We start from the raw sequence: 2,797 nt of genomic DNA, 5'->3' as shown, positions 1-2,797 counted from the left end.
CGGTGACATGTTCAGTGTTCCTGTTGGAGACATGATGAAAACAGTTCAACTGAACAAATCCTTAATGAAGCACTTCTTCGAGGTGAAAATCTGATCTGTCATCTTTAACTAAACTATTTCTTCCTCGACCTTCATGTAAGTGAGAGAGGACTGAGTGCAGACGTCAGATACTGAACAGATTCCTCTTGATGGATGCTTTTATCTCGAGCACCTCGTGTTACTTTTAGTGCATGCATATTTCAGAGTGGCAGGCCCCAGTGAGAATTAAGTCTGACCTTTACTCTGAAAGGACCACATCCTGTACACACAGACAGGGAGAGAGAGTGGAGTGGGGTGAGTTGGGGGGGTCAGGAGTGGGCTTGTTGTCGGTGTTGTGATGGCTGCAAATAGACAGGATGTTGTGGTGTTGGCTGTTTATGTCGGGGTGTGTTATTCTCATGCTCACTGTGGCTCCTGACCTACTTCTATGTGACGCTTGGTCACACAGTTCACGCTCAGCCACAGGGGGGTCTGAATTTGTGTGTGAGGGTGGTGTCATGGCCCAGGCGTCCAGAGTTCAGCCGATCATATATCAGAGGTCTTTTTTTTCTTTTGTTCACACTCCAGCAGCACAAACAAGTCATGTGTGTGCAACAAGAAAGAGACAGGACAGATAAGGAGAAACAGAAAGTTAGGAATGTCATGGAAACAGAGTGATAGAAAGCTAAACAGAGAGAGGGAGGGACAGCTTTTACCAGCCAGCAGGTGTTATTTAAACTAATCTATTGATCCACTTAAACTCAGTTTGTTAGGTTTATTGATGTGTGACTTAAAAGAGGGGGGGACAACCTTATCATTCCTGTTAAATGTTGCTCCAACCAAAGGAAACTAAGGTTATGAGCACATGTTATAGTTTCAACAAAAACTGCTGCTGAGGCCAAATAAGCGTGACCTTTGACCTCCAATGTACAATCAGTTCATCCTCAACACTGAGTTGACAGTGTGACAGAAGAGTTTTAAGAAAATTGTTATCAAGATATCACTTTCACAAGAATGGCCCAGGATAATGGACGCACAGATGAAGAACCAGAAAATGCCACTGGTCTTGGTAATCCAAATCATTAAAAAAGTGTGGGGGTTTTCTATCTTCGCTTTGGTTACAGTGTGGTTAAGACAACAGAAAGAACTTAGTAGCCTATATAATTGTCTCAAAACTCAGTGTTTAAATAATCTAGAGCCCTGCATGGGACACTTCCCTCTGCCTGCACCCGCAACCGGTGTGTCAAATCTATGTTGAATATTCAGAATAACAGACAGTGCATTTACTTAAAGACAATATTGATATTTTCACTTAAGCCCAACCCTGATTAAGTTTCCTCTCTGACTGAAGAAAACCCTAAGAAAACTCCTGGTTATGGCTTAGTAACAGCAATGTCAAAGCATTATATACCAACCTCATTTGCACACCATTTACTTTAAAGTCATACAGAGGTGAAATAGTTTCCTGATCTCTGGAAAGTTTGGGCGCCATAAAAACTGCAGTGCACTTCCATCAGCTCTTGCAGCAGTAGATTAATCTTAAAAGAAGTACACCTGTCAAAAAATATAAGTGTTGAGAAGGTTCCAACAAACCTCTAGTTCACTGTTTTTGAAAGAAGGCCAATGGTGCTAGGTGGGGTCCTAAAAAGATGACCGAGGGTGCTGTGCAAGGCCAAATTAAAATATGTATGCCATTTTGCTAACCTGACATGCCAGATGGATTTGTTTCACTCACCCATCTGGAAAACCTTCAATAGCCAGTGTTTGGGACAGGACAGATCCTTTAAAAAAAACTTGGAGGATGATTGGATGAAATTTTTGTCTGTCGTATTTTTACAGGTCAATCAGAGCAACAAAACCTGTCATCGTCGGTAATACCAAGAAGCGCCGCTACCAAGGAATAAACTCAATAGAGACCTGCATAACACGAACCATGGCAACTTGAGACATGTCAGTACACAACCTTTTCATTTTTGAAAAGAAAACAACTCACTGCTGTTCTTTGTTCTTCTTTTAAAGAAGAAATGTCGTCAAATTCTTATACTTATACTATAGCAGCATCCACCCTAATCTCTTCTGCCATAATCACACTGGCCTCTTGTCGCTGCTTGCTTACATCACGACTCTGCTCCACCTGAAAGCAGTGGCATGAACAGACTTTTTGAGGGGCACGGGTGAAAAGAAAAAAAAGGGCACATACAGCGCATTCTCGCTACTGAAGAGGGCACTAAGTTTCGTGTGTTTTCGAAGACACTTTAGACATGTTTATATGTTATACAAATGGCACATTATATAGCCTTATAACAGACTAACTAGACAGACTACTCAAGTTAGTTTGTAGTTAGGATCAGCATCCACAAGAACTGTGTAGATTCAACCTTGGACTGTGAAGAACACAGAAATAAATAAATAAATCCCTAGGGGGTCTGGGGGTTCCCCCAGAACGTTTTCAATTAAGGAGATGCCATTTCCTGTATTCTAGTGCATTTTAACACCATATTAGCAACAGATAATCCCAGCTGGTTCTGTGAGATATAGTTCTGGCTCAATATAGTTCAAAAAAGGGCCCAACATAATAGTCATTGCAACAGTAGTGTTTTGTCAACAGGGAAGGCATTTAAGCACGCGTTTTTACCACCCAAGAGGGCAGTTTATCATGTTTAACCAGCTAAGAGGGCAATTAAATGTTTTTTTCACCCAAGAAGGCAGTTTAGTGTGATTTGCCAATAAGGAGGGTACTTAAGCATGCCTTTTTGCCACCCAAGTGGGCAGTTTATTG

Source organism: Cheilinus undulatus, linkage group 5 (assembly GCF_018320785.1).
Source record: "Cheilinus undulatus linkage group 5, ASM1832078v1, whole genome shotgun sequence".
NCBI classification, from domain to species: Eukaryota; Metazoa; Chordata; class Actinopteri; order Labriformes; family Labridae; genus Cheilinus; species Cheilinus undulatus.
Note: the sequence above shows the minus strand (reverse complement) of the source record.